Source organism: Oncorhynchus masou, chromosome 6 (genome assembly GCF_036934945.1).
Source record: "Oncorhynchus masou masou isolate Uvic2021 chromosome 6, UVic_Omas_1.1, whole genome shotgun sequence".
Lineage (NCBI taxonomy): Eukaryota > Metazoa > Chordata > Actinopteri > Salmoniformes > Salmonidae > Oncorhynchus > Oncorhynchus masou.
Window position 1 is genome coordinate 12382530 of NC_088217.1, and position 18479 is coordinate 12401008.

Here is an 18479-nt window from a genome sequence, read left to right on the forward strand (position 1 = left end):
TCAAGATTCTGATAATCGATTACACAGTCATAACCAACGCAGTGTCCTTGCACTGAATGCATGGCTACTGATGCGTGGAGAGTTATTGGTAAAGACATTAGAGGATACTCTCCGTTTCATATTAAAGTCTGTATTTTGTTAGGCGATACCACGACATCATATACCTACACACATACATTTCTCTATACTAAACAGTGATATGTCTATCATAAAAAAATGGGCAACACAATTAAATGCCCAGCTGAAGTGTTGGTTCTGCCAACGGGTCTGTATAACTCATAGAAATACAATGATTGTCTCTCATGGGACAGGACAGAGGTGGCTGAGCTGGAAGAGATGGGTCTCTCATGGGACAGGACAGAGGTGGCTGAGCTGGAAGAGATGGGTCTCTCATGGGACAGGACAGAGGTGGCTGAGCTGGAAGAGATGGGTCTCTCATGGGGCAGGACAGAGGTGGCTGAGCTGGAAGAGATGGGTCTCTCATGGGACAGGACAGAGGTGGCTGAGCTGGACGAGATGGGTCTCTCATGGGGAAGGACAGAGGTGGCTGAGCTGGACGAGATGGGTCTCTCATGGGACAGGACAGAGGTGGCTGAGCTGGAAGAGATGGGTCTCTCATGGGACAGGACAGAGGTGGCTGAGCTGGAAGAGATGGGTCTCTCATGGGACAGGACAGAGGTGGCTGAGCTGGAAGAGATGGGGCTCTCATGGGACAGGATGGAGGTGGCTGAGCTGGACGAGATGGGACTCTCATGGGACAGGACAGAGGTGGCTGAGCTGGACGAGATGGGTCTCTCATGGGACAGGACAGAGGTGGCTGAGCTGGACGAGATGGGTCTCTCATGGGACAGGACAGAGGTGGCTGAGCTGGACGAGATGGGTCTCTCATGGGACAGGACAGAGGTGGCTGAGCAGGAAGAGATGGGTCTCTCATGGGACAGGACAGAGGTGGCTGAGCTGGAAGAGATGGGTCTCTCATGGGACAGGACAGAGGTGGCTGAGCTGGAAGAGATGGGTCTCTCATGGGACAGGACAGAGGTGGCTGAGCTGGAAGAGATGGGTCTCTCATGGGACAGGACAGAGGTGTCTGAGCTGGACGAGATGGGTCTCTCATGGGACAGGACAGAGGTGGCTGAGCTGGACGAGATGGGTCTCTCATGGGACAGGACAGAGGTGGCTGAGCTGGAAGAGATGGGTCTCTCATGGGACAGGACGGAGGTGGCTGAGCTGGAAGAGATGGGTCTCTCATGGGGCAGGACAGAGGTGGCTGAGCTGGAAGAGATGGGTCTCTCATGGGGCAGGACAGAGGTGGCTGAGCTGGACGAGATGGGTCTCTCATGGGGAAGGACAGAGGTGGCTGAGCTGGACGAGATGGGTCTCTCATGGGACAGGACAGAGGTGGCTGAGCAGGAAGAGATGGGTCTCTCATGGGACAGGACAGAGGTGGCTGAGCTGGAAGAGATGGGTCTCTCATGGGACAGGACAGAGGTGGCTGAGCTGGAAGAGATGGGTCTCTCATGGGACAGGATGGAGGTGGCTGAGCTGAAAGAGATGGGTCTCTCATGGGACAGGACAGAGGTGGCTGAGCTGAAAGAGATGGGTCTCTCATGGGACAGGACAGAGGTGGCTGAGCTGGACGAGATGGGTCTCTCATGGGACAGGACAGAGGTGGCTGAGCAGGAAGAGATGGGTCTCTCATGGGACAGGACAGAGGTGGCTGAGCTGGAAGAGATGGGTCTCTCATGGGACAGGACGGTGGTGGCTGAGCTGGAAGAGATGGGTCTCTCATGGGACAGGACAGAGGTGGCTGAGCTGGAAGAGATGGGTCTCTCATGGGACAGGACAGAGGTGTCTGAGCTGGACGAGATGGGTCTCTCATGGGACAGGACAGAGGTGGCTGAGCTGGACGAGATGGGTCTCTCATGGGACAGGACAGAGGTGGCTGAGCTGGACGAGATGGGACTCTCATGGGACAGGACAGAGGTGGCTGAGCAGGAAGAGATGGGTCTCTCATGGGACAGGACAGAGGTGTCTGAGCTGGAAGAGATGGGTCTCTCATGGGACAGGACAGAGGTGGCTGAGCAGGAAGAGATGGGTCTTTCATGGGACAGGACAGAGGTGTCTGAGCTGGAAGAGATGGGTCTCTCATGGGACAGGACAGAGGTGGCTGAGCTGGAAGAGATGGGTCTCTCATGGGACAGGACAGAGGTGGCTGAGCTGGAAGAGATGGGTCTTTCATGGGACAGGACAGATGTGGCTGAGCTGGAAGAGATGGGTCTTTCATGGGACAGGACAGAGGTGGCTGAGCTGGACGAGATGGGTCTTTCATGGGACAGGACAGAGGTGGCTGAGCTAGAAGAGATGGGTCTCTCATGGGACAGGACATAGGTGGCTGAGCTGGACGAGATGGGTCTCTCATGGGACAGGACAGAGGTGGCTAAGCTGGAAGAGATGGGTCTCTCATGGGACAGGACAGAGGTGGCTGAGCTGGACGAGATGGGTCTCTCATGGGACAGGACAGAGGTGGCTGAGCTGAAAGAGATGGGTCTCTCATGGGACAGGACAGAGGTGTCTGAGCTGGAAGAGATGGGTCTCTCATGGGACAGGACAGAGGTGGCTGAGCAGGAAGAGATGGGTCTTTCATGGGACAGGACAGAGGTGTCTGAGCTGGAAGAGATGGGTCTCTCATGGGACAGGACAGAAGTGGCTGAGCTGGAAGAGATGGGTCTCTCATGGGACAGGACAGAGGTGGCTGAGCTGGAAGAGATGGGTCTTTCATGGGACAGGACAGATGTGGCTGAGCTGGAAGAGATGGGTCTTTCATGGGACAGGACAGAGGTGTCTGAGCTGGACGAGATGGGTCTCTCATGGGACAGGACAGAGGTGGCTGAGCTGAAAGAGATGGGTCTCTCATGGGACAGGACAGAGGTGGCTGAGCAGGAAGAGATGGGTCTCTCATGGGACAGGACAGAGGTGGCTGAGCAGGAAGAGATGGGTCTCTCATGGGACAGGACAGAGGTGGCTGAGCTGGACGAGATGGGTCTCTCATGGGACAGGACAGAGGTGGCTGAGCAGGAAGAGATGGGTCTCTCATGGGACAGGACAGAGGTGGCTGAGCAGGAAGAGATGGGTCTCTCATGGGACAGGACAGAGGTGGCTGAGCTGGAAGAGATGGGTCTCTCATGGGACAGGACAGAGGTGGCTGAGCTGGACGAGATGGGTCTCTCATGGGACAGGACAGAGGGGGCTGAGCTGGACGAGATGGGTCTCTCATGGGACAGGACAGAGGGGGCTGAGCTGAATGAGATGGGTCTCTCATGGGACAGGACAGAGGTGGCTGAGCTGGACGAGATGGGTCTCTCATGGGACAGGACAGAGGTGGCTGAGCTGGAAGAGATGGGTCTCTCATGGGACAGGACAGAGGTGGCTGAGCTGGACGAGATGGGTCTCTCATGGGACAGGACAGAGGTGGCTGAGCTGGACGAGATGGGTCTCTCATGGGACAGGACAGAGGTGGCTGAGCTGGACGAGATGGGTCTCTCATGGGACAGGACAGAGGTGGCTGAGCTGAAAGAGATGGGTCTCTCATGGGACAGGACAGAGGTGGCTGAGCTGGAAGAGATGGGTCTCTCATGGGACAGGACAGAGGTGGCTGAGCTGGACGAGATGGGTCTCTCATGGGACAGGACAGATGGCTGAGCTGGATGAGATGGGTCTCTCATGGGACAGGACAGAGGTGGCTGAGCTGGACGAGATGGGTCTCTCATGGGACAGGACAGAGGTGGCTGAGCTGGAAGAGATGGGTCTCTCATGGGACAGGACAGAGGTGGCTGAGCTGGAAGAGATGGGTCTCTCATGGGAAAGTGCACAAGCTGAGGCCAGAGATGGATTCTAGTGGTAGAAGATTGTTGCGGTCTTATGTTCCACCCACACTGAGGAGGACAAGGGGGACTAAGTATGATGTTTGATATGAAGCTGAATTCTATCTAGTCTTAATGATTTAGTCCTAAAACACATGTTTCCTAATGGGGCAGATTGAGTCCCTATGCCCTGTTCCCCACCACTCCATTCCAGGCTCTAGACAAACATAGCGTTGTTTGTGGCCCCATTCCATATGTATACACCAATGCCAAACTAGCCCCCTGCACACCAATTGGCATTCCAGAGGTTGGCATGTGCGCCAGCTGCAGATTCACACCGTACTTGGGGGGGGGATGAGCGGGTCCATTTCACACATTCCCTTGGTCATTGACTGTCACACTTTGACACACACACAGACACATGAGCGAACACCGTCTCTGGAGGTGATACTTAGATACACTGCTACAGATGTAGGATCTTAATTTCAGCCAGTTTGCTACAGCAGGAAAATAATCCTGCTGCAACAGGAAATGTGAATTATTACCTGGATTATAATTAAAATATATTTTTGTGTTTTTGATGCATTTTTCGTAAGTCTGAAATTTCTAACTGGAAACTTTAAATACACTACAAGTATTACAATACCTGCAGGAAAGTTATCCTGCAACAGGGTGATCAAATTAAAATCCTCCATCTGGAACTGGGTTCCACAGGACCTCCATCTGTCCCCAATCTGTCCCCCCCCCCACACACACACACATACACACACACGCATGCATGGACACACACATTCTGACTGCCAACACTTCAATTCCCTTAGGGAAATTTGGCAAGCGAAGCTGTGATATCGCTGTGATGAAGAATAAGCCAGCGAAAAGTGTGAAATAGGTTCTTCAAGAGTGTTAGCCTGAAAATGGTGATAGATAGTCAAGAGTTGAGATGAGCAACAGCTGATAGACATACACTACCGTTCAAAAATAAGTAGCTTTTTTTTCAAAAACAAGCAAATGTCTAAGTGACCACAAACTTTTGAACGATATTTATGTCACTCAAATAACACAACATTTTTCTGCCCTGATATTTGTTAACTTCTAAGCTGACACGTGGAATTGTTTTAAGATGTCATATCATGGATCATTTAGCTATTTGATTTAGAATTTTAGGATCCATGTAAGTCTAAAAAAATTGATTTAAAAAATTGATTTAAAAAAAATGTATGAATTTGGCCTTTACTACTGTAGCCCATAGAAACACATTGTTTTGCCATTTATGAATGTGTTATTCTGACAGTCAACAAATCAATCATAAGGAATAAGGTCTCATGGTCTGACAAACACCGCTGTAGCTCAGCCACCTCCCACCACAGATGGGATGTCTCATGGTCTGACAAACACCGCTGTAGCTCAGCCACCTTCCACCACAGATGGGATGTCTCATGGTCTGACAAACACCGCTGTAGCTCTGCCACCTTCCACCACAGATGGGATGTCTCATGGTCTGACAAACACCGCTGTAGCTCAGCCACCTTCCACCACAGATGGGATGTCTCATGGTCTGACAAACACCGCTGTAGCTCTGCCACCTTCCACCACAGATGGGATGTCTCATGGTCTGACAAACACCACTGTAGCTCTGCCACCTTCCACCACAGATGGGATGTCTCATGGTCTGACAAACACCGCTGTAGCTCTGCCACCTTCCACCGTTTAAGTGCGGATGTGGTGGATTGAGACGCAGCTCATGCTATATCTCTAGCTTAAACTGATGGATTTTGACAGCCAGGAGTCTTCAGGCCAGGTAGTCCTGAGGCATGATCCTAGGGCTCAGATCCTACGGGAGAGGGAGGAGAGAGAGAGAGAAAGACAGGAGAATTAGAGGGAACATACTTAAGATCACACAGGACACCAGACAAGCACAGCCAGATAAGCACAGCCCCCACACCACTAGAGGGATATACCAACTTACTACCCTGAGACAGGGCTGATTATAGCCACGAAGATCTCCCCCAACACACGAGCCTGAGGTAGAGCAAAACCGGACAGGAAGATCACGGCAGCGACTCAAAGTCGAGTATAGCTAAAAAAAAGCCTGGCACAACTTGATGCACCCCTCATAGGGACAGCTTGGGAGAGCACTAGTAAGCCAGTGACTTAGCCCCCTAAGAAAACTCTTGGAAGATTACTCCAAATGAGGACTAAAATAGATCCTAAAAATAAAATAAAAAAATACAATAGGGAGCGCTATAGGAAGAAAGCCCTGCCTCAAGCTGTTTGCTTAGAAATTCTAGGACCAATAAGGAGGCCTGCGTCTTGTGACCGTAGCGTACGTGTAGGTATGTATGGCAGGACCAAATCGGAGTGATAGGCAGGAACAAGTCCATGTAATGCTTTGTAGGTTAGCAGTAAAACCTTGAAATCAGCCCGAACCTTAACAGGAGACAAGCACAGGAAAATGGAACACATTCTTTTGGTTCTAGTCAAGATTCTAGCAGCCATATTGTTTTACTGAACTTTTATGTAAACAGGGAGACACATTGAGTCTCATTCGGAAGCAACAGTCACATTAGCACACAGACAATTATATACAAAATACACAACATATGCACAAAATATATACAATATTCACATCAGCCATTACAATCAAATAAAACAAACAGATTCATCACTATTAAATCCTTAACCAATTTCCTAATTTGACCCAGGGACACCATTTCATCCAAACAAAGTGCCAACTGGAGACTATTGCACAACTCTATGGTTACCAAGGGAGACATCATCGTTAACCAACCCTGTGACCTTGCATTATAACTTGAAATTCTAAATTTCAACAAAGATATTGTATTTTGGAAGCTTGTGGAGTAGGGCTTTATAAACAAAAAGAGAATAATGAAGTCTTCAAAGAGGTCCAGTCAACTTTTTTTGGTAAAGGATGCAGTGATGAGTATTAAAACTGTCAGATGTTGTAAAATGAAAGGAGCTATTATAAACCAAATCAAAGGATTCTAGAGTAGAGTCAGTTGCACTTCGGTAGTTGGTATCACAATAGTCAAGAACAAATAGAAAAGATTTGACAATTGTGGCAGGGTAGCCTAGTGGTTAGAGCGCTGAACTAGTAACCGGAAGGTCGCAAGTTCAAACCCCTGAGCCGACAAGGTAAAATTTTGTCGTTCTGCCCCTGAACAGGCAGTTAACCCACTGTTCCTAGGCCGTCATTGAAAATAAGAATTTGTTCTTAACTGACTTGCCTGGTTAAATAAAGGTCTAATTAAATAAAGAAAAACCCCTTTACATTTAAGCTTCTTAACAAGATCATTTGTATGTTTCTTAAAAGATAGATCATTGTCCATCAAAATACCAGTTAACCAAATACCAAATTACACTACCATTCAAGATCATTTTACAAGTCCATCTAAATACAAGCACATTCATAAGTTAACCAAAAAATACCAAATTACACTACCATTCAAAATGGAGATTGAAATAACATTTATGATGTAAAAAAGAATGTGAATCTCAACTGAAAATTCAACTTAACTCCATCCAACACAATGGCCTGAGTTCTGTCTCTAAGATAGTCAGAAAACAAAGACACTTGGCAGAGCCAAGGCCAGTTGATGACAGTTTCTTCAACAGAATAACCAGAACAACAATATCAAAGGCCTTAGACAGGTCTACAAACAAAGCAGAACGAATCATTTTAGCATCCAAAGCAGAGATATCCCTCTAGTGGTGTGGGGGCTGTGCTTTGGCAAAGTGGGTGGGGATATATCGGGGATATAATTGGTTAATACTGGAGGCTGAGACAGGAGGGGTCAGGAGACACTGCGGCCCCATCCGAGGACAGCCCCGGACAGGACCAAGCAGGAAGGATATAACCCCACCAACTTTGCCAAAGCACAGCCCCCACACCACTAGAGGGATATCTTCAACCACCAACTTACCATCCTGAGACAAGGCTGAGTATAGCCCACAAAGTTCTCCGCCATGGCACAACCCAAGGGGGGGCGCCAACCCAGACTGGATGACCACATCAGTGAATCAACCCACTCAAGTGACTCAGGTGGCATGAGAGAACCCCAGTAAGCCAATGACTCAGCCCCTGTAATAGGGTTAGAGGCAGAGAATCCCAGTGGAAAGAGGGGAACCGGCCAGGCAGAGACAGCAAGGGCGGTTCGTTGCTCCAGAGCCTTTCCGTTCACCTTCCCACTCCTGGGCCAGACTACACTCAATCATATAACCCACTGAAGAGATGAGTCTTCAGTAAAGACTTAAAGGTTGAGACCGAGTTTGCGTCTCTGACATGGGTAGGCAGACCGTTCCATAAAGATGGAGCGCTATAGGAGAAAGCCCTGCCTTCAGCTGTTTGCTTAGAAATTCTAGGGACAATTAGGAGGCCTGCGTCTTGTGACCGCAGCGGACGTGTAGGTATGTACGGCAGGACCAAATCAGAGAGATAGGGAGGAGCAAGCCCATGTAATGCTTTGTAGGTTAGCAGTAAAACCTTGAAATCATCAGTGTAGAGAGGCTAGCACTGGAGGCTAGCACTGGAGTAATATGATCAAATTTTTGGGTTCTAGTCAGGATTCTAGCAGCCGTATTTAGCACTAACTGAAGTTTATTTAGTGCTTTATCCGGGTAGCCCGAAAGTAGAGCATTGGAGTAGTCTAACCTAGAAGTGACAAAAACATGGATTAATTTTTCTGCATCATTTGGACAGAAAGTTTCTGATTTGTGCAATGTTACGTAGATGTGCAATGTTACGTAGATGGAAAAAAGCTGTCCTTGAAATGGTCTTGATATGTTCTTCAAAAGAGAGATCAGGGTCCAGAGTAACGCCGAGGTCCTTCACAGTTTTATTTGAGACGACTGTACAACAAGTCAGATTAATTGTCAGATTCAACAGAAGATCTCTTTGTTTCTTGGGACCTAGAACAAGCATCTCTGTTTTGTCCGAGTTTAAAAGTAGAAAGTTTGCAGCCATCCACTTCCTTATGTCTGAAACACATGCTTCTAGCAAGGGCAATTTTGGGGCTTCATCATGTTTCATTGAAATGTACAGCTGTGTGTCATCCTCATTCCAATCTGCCCCGAATACTCTGTAACCATCTATAGCAATCTCAGAATCCATTCTTTTCTCTATTGCCCATGTCTCTGACAAGAAAAATACATCTGAATTTGCTTGAAAGGGCCAGATCTTAATGCGATCCATTTTAGACAATAGGCTACGTATGTTTAAGTGCATCATTTTCAAACCTTTAAGGTCTTTGTATTCCAGTAGTGTATCAACACAAACCAGATTACATTACATATTGGATTTGTGGTTTAGGCGCTAACAGAAGACTTCAAGGAATTGGGCACAAGATTGCTATACTGTATACAACACATCTGTGCTTGTGAGCACATGCAGTACAATAGATAAATACAGGCCTGTTGATAGTATTGGAGGGGCTAATAACAGTGGTCTCCCCATTGTAGCTAACATAACTATTTGTGGAATTTAGTTCAGCAATCAAAAGATAACTGTTGTCAAAACTATTGACAAAATCAGTAGGTTCAATATTGGAATTAACAAGAGCCATTGCAGGGAGGTAAATTAACAGGCACAGGATAAACTATTTTCAACACACTTATCAGTATTGAAAACAGAAGCTGAAAAGTAGCACTGATTACCTTATCATATATTGGTGCTGACAGTCACTTTTTCAGGGCTGCCTTATAATGCTGTGAAGGATCAAGAAACCCAAATTATTTGGATGGATTCCTCCTTATAAAATGTGTTTTATTTCCAAAATGTATCAAGATTGTCAACAAAAGTTACACACATTGAGCTGCAATATTCACGTAGCCAATAGTGAAGAGAAAGAATCCTGCTAAAGCGTTCAATGCCACAATTCGGAGAGGGCACAGGGCCAGATATGATGGGTCTTTTATTAGTGAAATCAATCAGCTCTTTAAAATCCTGTTTCAACTGTTCCTTGCTGCCCTTCGTAATGTTATTAAAGCCCACAAAGACTACAATAGAATCGATTTCCATGTCCTGATGTAGAACATTCGGGAGCAGCTTAGTAATGGCATTTACTTGAGCTCCAGGATAGGACATTGTTTTGCACAAGGAACAGTGACATTTCTTTCCATGGAGCTGTCCAAAATCACGGCTGTTGAGAAGGATAAGGAAATACCCAGACTCGCATGCTTCACAGGATTCTGAGAAACCATTAAGGAGGGGCAAGAGGCAGGATAACTTGAGCCCGTAGTTCCCGGCGTCTGGTGCAGGCTTCCGACAGATGGAGAAGCCCCGCTTGATTCAAAGCAGAGACGGAAGCGGGCCAACATCTAATTAGAAATCGTAAGTGAAAGAGTAGGCACAGGTACCCCCAGCAACGAAGGTGAAAGAAGATTAGGCTCCAGGGAGGCAAAACTATTAGTTGTTTGTATCCCCTCCGGGCCTCTCGTTGGAAGTGTAGCCTGCTTTGCGGGAGGCCACTGTCTTTAGCTTCCATGGCTCATGACATGTGACCATCATTGATTGACATGCTCCTCTTAATGTGCACCTTTGACTCCACCATCAGATGGAGGAGGAGAGGAAGGAGATACCTCCTCTGGCGAACAAACTCCAGGCAACACCTGCCAGCTGGACAACGACAAAACAGCAAGGTGGAGATGCATCCAACAAGCCCGAACCCCGTCAAGCCACTGGAGTAGAAAAGGTCAACTTTCCACTCTGCGTTTTACCCAGTGTCTTACGTAGACTGATGACCTGCTTGATCAAGGAAGCCACTTCAATCCTATAATCCTCGACAAGAAAACTATTGTCACATTGGAACTCTGAGTGATCCCGAAAGGAAGCGTAGTAGATACAGCTCCTATAGCGCTGGAAACGTTCATTTACTTCTTCAGACGAAAAGGGCTCCATTGCAAAACTTGTTAGCATTAACTGAAGATCATTTAGTGCTTTGTACAGGTAGCCGGAGAGGAGAGCATTGCAGTAGTCTAATCTAGAAGTGACAAAAGCGTGGATTAGCTTTTCTGCATAATTTGTTAACAAAAAGTTAAAGATTTTTTGCAATGTTACGAAGATGGAAAAAAAGCTGCCCTATATTTTTGATATATTAGTCAAAGAGAGATCAGGGTTCAGAGTAACACTGAGGTCCTTCACAGTTTTATTTGAGACGACTGTACCTTGTCAGATAAAACAGTAGATCTCTTTGTTTCTTGGGACCCAGAACTCATCTCTGTTTTGTCCCAGTTTAAAAGTAAAACATTTGCCGCCATCCACTTCCTTATGTCTCAAACACAGGCTTCCACTGTAGGCAATTTTGGAGATTCACCATGTTTCATCGAAATGTACATCTGTAGTGAAAACAATAGTGGTCCCAAAACGGAACCTTGAGATGAGACAAAACTAGCCAGTTATAGAATATTGTGTAGACAGCTAAGCTGACTGAAGACCGGGCATTCAACTCGCAGTTGTTGACATAGTTTCCACTGTAACATTTATTTACGTGTTGAAACTTCAAGTTGCAAGCTACTTTTGTATCAAGGTGTTGTAGAACCAATGTCTCAGGAAACACATTCCAGAGACTGGTTCTTGCTAGGTTGGAATAATTGGATTTGACATAGAATATATCATCTAGCTTGATAGGCTAGCCAACTGCAGTATGCTAACTAGTTGCTGTCACGAGGTCAGGCTTTAGTCTACTCTACACATAAAACTGAATTAGCTGATCATCGTGAGATGGCGAGTCAGTCAACTTCAAAACTTCTCTCAATAGTAACGCTATTAGCTTATCTCGCTGTCACTACTCACAACTGCCCTTGTTTGTTGTGATTGAATGGCAAAGACACACACAAGAAACACTCACATACAACCACATCCCCAAATCAGGAAGTTCAGCCCCCCTTAAAAGTTGAAAAGGGGCAAAATGTTGAAGTTTTCTTCCTGAGCAAATCTTAACTACCTAATCCAACATCTAGCTAAGGAGTTTTTCAGTTGTAGGACCAGTATTTATGAAAATCGGGTTTACTTGCTAGCTGAGCCAGTCAACACTGAGCCAGTTAACACTAAATGCTGAATAAATGCTCCCTCCGTCTAGCTGATAAGGCAGTTGCTGTTCTGTTGTGATTTGTTCACCGAGTTCTGCAACTGACTGTTCTAGCTGCCTACAACGTTATCATGTTGGCAAAATGTTACAAAGTAGCGACACCAGTAGAGACTTGCCGATTTCTGCAAACAGTTCCATACATTTACTCTTTGTGAATACGAACCCTGGACATTGAACCCAATACAGAACAAACCTCTTAAAATGTTTGTCTCAAACCACATGGTTCGTTTGTGCTGACTTTCTCCCAAATGCTGTGTTTGTCTGGGGTTGGGTGATAAAAGATGTTGTTAGGGGACGCAGGATGAGAGCTGATGTTCCAGAGACCCCACCAGAGCACGCACAGACAGACAGACAGACAGACAGACAGACAGACAGACAGACAAAACTGAGTATAAGTTGGGTAATCAAGTCATTTGGGGCATGTCTCTGGTCTGTTGCTGGTATCTGCTCAGTCTGTGTATAATGGAGATAGCAAACCACATACCACAGTCTCTTAGTCTGATTTAGCTCAAATACAGTACTTTTCAATCATGTAATCTAACTAATGAGTGTCACCGCTAAGCTGGTTTTCTAGAATGACAACAAACATAATTAATCATCAAACAATAGTATTGTTAATTCTGGTTCTCATTTTTCTTTCTTTTTTTTCACCTTTATTTAACCAGGTAGGCAAGTTGAGAACAATTTCTCATTTACGACCTGGCCAAGATAAAGCAAAGCAGTTCAACACACACAACAACACAGAGCTACACATGGAGTAAAACAAAACATACAGTCAATAATACAGTAGAAAAATAAGTCTATATACAATGTGAGCAAATGAGGTGAGATAAGAGAGGTAAAGGCAAAAAAAAGGCCATGGTGGCAAAGTAAATACAATATAGCAAGTAAAACACTGGAATGGTAGATTTGCAGTGGAAGAATGTGCAAAGTAGAGATAGAAATAATGGGGTGCAAAGGACCAAAATAAATAAATACAGTAGGGAAAGAGGTAGTTGTTTGGACCAGCAACCCTGTAAAAAGTACCCCTCAATCTCTGTCAAATATGGGTAAGAGAGGACCTCTGTAAATGTCCATCAACACTGATTCAAAATAAAAAGTCCTGAAGTCAATAGCACTCTCTTCATAAAATAAACATTTTCAGAAGATGGATAGTGGTGACTGTAGAGTAGACCATGACTCTCCTTGGACTAGAGAAGATCCCCTGCCTTAACTAAGACAGTGGCTGATTGGCAGTGGAGGACCACTTCTTTCAAAGAAGTATGAGGAACTGATATATCCAGGAAAGATTGTTACCTGAGTGGTCTCTGACCTGACAGATGTTAAATATCAGGAGCAACAGAGAAGACCAAAGAGCCACAGAGGTCCAAAGAGCAACAGAAGCTCAAGGAGCAACAGAAGCCCAAGGAGCAACAGAAACCCAAGGAGCAACAGAAACCCAAGGAGCAACAGAAGCCCAAGGAGCAACAGAAACCCAAGGAGCAACAGAAACCCAAGGAGCAACAGAAACCCAAGTAGCAACAGAAACCCAAGGATCAACAGAACCCAAGGAGCAACAGAAACCGAAGGAGCAACAAAAATCCAAGGAGCAGCAGAAACCCAAGGAGCAACAGAAGCCCAAGGAGCAACAGGAACCCAAGGAGCAACAAAAACCCAAGGAGCAACAGAAACCCAAGGAGCAACAGAAACCCAAGGAGCAACAAAAACCCAAGGAGCAACAGAAACCCAAGGAGCAACAGAAACCCAAGGAGCAACAGAAACCCAAGGAGCAACAAAAACCCAAGGAGCAACAGAAGCCCAAGGAGCAACAGAAACCCAAGGAGTAACAGAAACCCAAGGAGCAACAAAACCCCAAGGAGCTAGAAAGAGAAGCCTGTGGTACTAGAAAAAAGGGTTATTTTTCTAGGCAAGTTAAGAACAAATTCTTATTTTCAATGACTGCCTAGGAACAGTGGGTTAACTGTCTGTTCAGGGGCAGAACGACAGATTTGTACCTTGTCAGCTCAGGGAGTTGAACTTGCAACCTTCCAGTTACTAGTCCAACGCTCTAACCACTCTAACCACTGTCCTGCTAAGCATTCAACATGTAATGAGTACTTTTGGTTGTCAAGGAAAATGTATGGAGTAAAAAGTACATTATTATCTTTAGGAATGTAGTGAACTAAAAGTAAAAGTTGTCAAAAATATAAATAGTAATATAAAGTACAGATACCCCCAAAACTACTTAAGTAATACTTTAAAGTATTTTTACTTAAGTACTTTACACCACTGATAAAAAGGGGGATATGATGTGTTGTATATGCGAGTTACAACGTGTCTTTCGTTCTGTTTGACCTGCCCCCTTTTCATCCCTGGATGCGAGCCCCGTCTTATAGTTAGGTTGCGTGGTGATTACCTGAGTTGATACACCTGCAGCCAGTGGTGGTTCCCTTGAAATAGAAGAGACTGAATCATTCTGACAGAGACCCAAGCGCAAGCTCTGGAATTTTTATGCCCTCCAAAGAAAGGTCAGTGGACCAAGATTCAAAGGTCAGATTAGGGATGGAAGAGGTAGTGTTTGCTTGATTGCGCTTAGGACATCGTACATTGAACTCATCATTACATCTGGTTGGCAAGCATGTGAATGGTTTGTGTCTGGAGTGTATGATCGATGAAATGGTGGAGCATGTTATATTGTTGTAAGTATGTTGAAAAGAGGGAAAGATTGAAGTGTATGGTCAATGAGGTTGGACAGGGTTGGGGGGAGTGGTTGGAAGTGATTTTGGGGATGTGGTAGGGTCTATTAGAAATTAGATTTATTTTATTTTCTCTGAAATCAGGTAGGAGGATTTAGAAATGTTGGTAACAGTGATTGACCACACACTCCATGCTCCTGGCAGATGATGAACACTACATTTCCACAGCCTGTTAGTTACCAATCCAGTTAGCTACCAATCTAGCCAGCTACCAATCCAGTTAGCTACCAATCCAGTCAGCTACCAATCCAGTCAGCTACCAATCCAGTCAGCTACAAATCCAGTCAGCTACCAATCCAGGTAGCTACCAATCCAGTCAGCTACCAATCCAGTCAGCTACCAATCCAGTTAGTTACCAGTCCAGTTAGGTACCAATCCAGTCAGCTACCAATCCAGTCAGCTACCAATCCAGTCAGCTACCAATCCAGTCAGTTATCAATCCAGTCAGCTACCAATCCAGTCAGCTACCAATCCAGTTTACCAATTCAGTCAGCTACCAATCCAGTTCAGTTAGCTACCAATCCAGTCAGCTACCAATCCAGTCAGCTACCAATCCAGTCAGCTACGAAGTACGGATGAGAAGCAGCGGCCACGTATTACTGGGAGTTTGACAGAGCCTGTCAACTCCCAGGTGTCCGGTGAGCTTGTCCCAAACGTTACTATGTGGGGTGGAAGAGTGGAGGCCAACGTATATGTAACGGAAGGGAAGATTTGCTGTAGTTGTAGCGTTGCTGGTATAATTTCTGATGTGCATGGTTGTGTTTCTTTGACAGCACTGGGAGCAACTGGATTTTAGATTTAGTTACCGATTTAACTGTTGTCTTTAATTACTATTTGCCACCCTTATTGATTTGGTTTAGTCCTTGGGGATGACCCAGAGGGCGAGGCGCAGGGCGATTCGGACGAAGATGGTGGAATTCCTGCAGCATTAAAGGGTCCAACACGTCCTCGCTTGGAAGCAGCACCTTTCCTCCAGACCGTACCCGTCCCACTCCACAAGATACTGAAGGCCCCTCACCTGATGCCTCAAATCCAGTATGGAGTGAACGGAGTAAGCCGGGGGCCCCTCGATGTCCAGAGGGGGCGGAGGAACCTCCGCACCTCAGACTCCTGGAGCGGGCCAGCCACCACCGGCCTGAGGAGAGACACATGGAACGAGAGGTTAATACAATAATCGGGGGAAGTTGTAACCTATAACAAAACTAGCTCACTCTCCTCATGACTTTAAATGGCCCCACAAACAGCGGACCCAGCTTTTAGCAGGGCAGGCGGAGAGGCAGGATTCGGGTCGAGAGCCAGACCCGGTCCCCGGTACAAACACCGGGGCCCCACTGTGGGGGCGGTCTGCGTTCACTTTTTGGCGTAGCACGGCCCACTGAAAGTGAACACAGACATCTTCCCATGTCTCCTCCGCGTGCCTAAACCAGTTGTCCACCGCAGGAGCCTCCGTCTGACTCTGATGCCAAGGTTCCAGAACCGGCTGGTACCCCAGTACGCATTGGAAGGGAGAGAGGTTAGTGGAGGAGTGGTGAAGCAAGTTCTGTGCCATCTCGGCCCAGGGCACGAACGCCGCCCATTCCCTTGGCCGGTCCCGGAAATAGGACTGCAGAAACCTGTCCACATCCTGGTTTACTCTCTCCACCTGCCCATTACTCTCAGGGTGAAAAGCTGAAGTAAGGCTGATCGAGACCCCCAGACTCTCCATGAACGCCTTCCAAACCCTGGACGTGAATTGGGGACCTCGATCAGACACTATATCCTCAGGCACCCGTAGTGCCGGAAGACGTGTGTAAACAAGGCCTCCGCAGTCTGTAGGGCTGTAGGGAGACCGGGCAGAGGGAGGAGATGACAGGACTTCGAGAACCAATCCACAACGACCAGGATTGTGGTGTTACCCTGTGAGGGGGGAGATCAGTTAGAAAATCCGCCGACAGGTGCGACCAAGGCCATTGTGGAATGGGTAAGGGGTGTAGCTTCCCTCTGGGCAGGTGCCTAGGAGCCTTACACTGGGCAGGAGGAAACATAAACCCTCATGTCCTTAGCCAAGGTAGGCCACCAGTACCTCCCGCTCAAACAGCGCACTGTCTGACCAATCCCAGAGGAGGATGACGTGTGGGCCCAAAAGATCAACCGGTCACGAACAGCAGACGGGACGTACAGACACCCCGCAGGACATTGGACGGGAGCGGACTCTGCACGTAACGCCTGCTCAATGTCCGTGTCCAGCTCCCACACTACCGGTGCCACCACGCAAGAGGCGGGGAGTATGGGAGTGGGATCCATGGGCCGCTCCTCTGTGTCATACAGCCGGGACAATGCGTCTGCCTTCACGTTCTGGGAACCTGGTTTGTAGGAAAGGGTAAACACAAAACGGGTGATAAACATGGCCCACTTTGTCTCCTCGCTGCCCGGATGTACTCCAGATTGCGGTGGTCAGTCCAGATGAGAAAAGGGCGTTTAGCCCCCTCAAGCCAATGTCTCCATGCCTTCAAAGCTTTGACGACAGCCAACAGCACCTGGTCCCCCACATCATAGTTTCGCTCTGCTGAGCTGAGCATCTTCAAGAAGAAGGCACAGGGGTGGAGCTTCGGTGGCCTACCAAAGCGCTGAGAGAGCATAGCTCATTTCCCAGCCTCGGACGTGTCCACCTCCACTATGAACGCCAAAGAGACCTGACCAAAACCCCGGCTAAACTTTCCGGTAGTAGTTGGCAAACCCTAAGAACCGCTGTATCTCCTTTACCATGGTGGGAGTCGGACAATTTTTGCAAGGCTGAAATACGGTCACTCTCTATCTCCACCCCTGAGGTGGAAATGTGGTACCCTAGGAAGGAGACGGACTGCTGAAAGAACAGGCACTTCTCAGCCTTGACGTACAGGTCATGCTCCAACAGGCGACCAAGGACCCTGCGCATTAGAGACACATGCTCGGCGTGTGTAGGGGAGTATATCAGAATGTCATCAATATACACCACTACACCCTGCCCTTGCAGGTCCCTGAAAATCTCATCTACAAAGGCCTGGAAGACTGATGGCGCATTCATCAACCCGTACGGCATGACGTACGGCAAGGCCTCTTGCAGGGACGGGCTGGGATTAAAAATATGGGACAAAACACCCATCACGACAAGAGACACTACATAAAGAGAGACCAAAGATAACAGCATGGCAGCAACACATAGTCACGGCATGGTAACAACACAACATGGTAGAAGCACAAAACATGGTACAAACATTATTGGGCACAGACAACAGCACAAGGGCAAGAAGGTAGACAACAATACATCACGCAAAGCAGCTACAACTGTCAGTGAGTGTCCATGATTGAGTCTTTGAATGTAGAGATAAAACTGTCCAATTTGATTATTTTTGCAGCTCGTTCCAGTCGCTAGCTGCATCAAACTCAAAAGAGGAGCGACCCAGGAGTGTGTGTGCTTTGGGGACCTTTAACAAAATGTGACTGGCAGAACGGGTGTTGTATGTGGAGGATGAGGGCTGCAGTAGATATCTCAGATAGGGGAATGAGGCCTAATAGAATGCACATGATTCTAAAGCAAAATGTAAACCGACAGCTGATAACAAAGTTCATTAAATTGACTGGTTGAATTTAAGTTTAATCTGTTTTCATTTATGTATTTCAATCACCAAAAAGTGTAGCCTGAGGTGTAGCCCATTCTCCTCACCTTAGCCCCTCCCCTACTGGTGCCCAGATTTACAGCAGAGGAGCTGATGAGTGAACACTTGGCAACCAGAATAACAGCCAGGTACAGAGCCAGGGAGTTT